At 39.6% G+C, this 225-nt stretch overlaps 1 protein-coding gene across 10 annotated transcripts in view; it reads left to right on the forward strand.

The window, feature by feature from the left end:
- Window positions 1–225, forward strand: part of osbpl1a (oxysterol binding protein-like 1A) — a 54,644-nt gene that overhangs the window by 46,393 nt on the left and 8,026 nt on the right. The gene's annotated exons all lie outside the window — the stretch shown is intronic.

Consider the following 225-nt stretch of genomic DNA (forward strand, 5'->3'; position numbering starts at 1 on the left):
TTTCCAAATCCGAATAATTTTGATCCAGATTAAATATTTTGAACAACTGGCCCATGGTATGGTGAAGGGTATGTGATGATGTGGGGGGCTACATTAATTCCAAAGGCCAAGGGAACTGTATCAGGATGCATAGTATCCTGATCCATTAAATAAATGACCTTTAATATTAAAAATCTGCCTGCCTCTATGGGAATTGAACATGGGGGTGTGTATACTTATGCCCCC

Source organism: Etheostoma spectabile, chromosome 9, assembly GCF_008692095.1.
Source record: "Etheostoma spectabile isolate EspeVRDwgs_2016 chromosome 9, UIUC_Espe_1.0, whole genome shotgun sequence".
In the NCBI taxonomy this organism is placed as follows: Eukaryota; Metazoa; Chordata; class Actinopteri; order Perciformes; family Percidae; genus Etheostoma; species Etheostoma spectabile.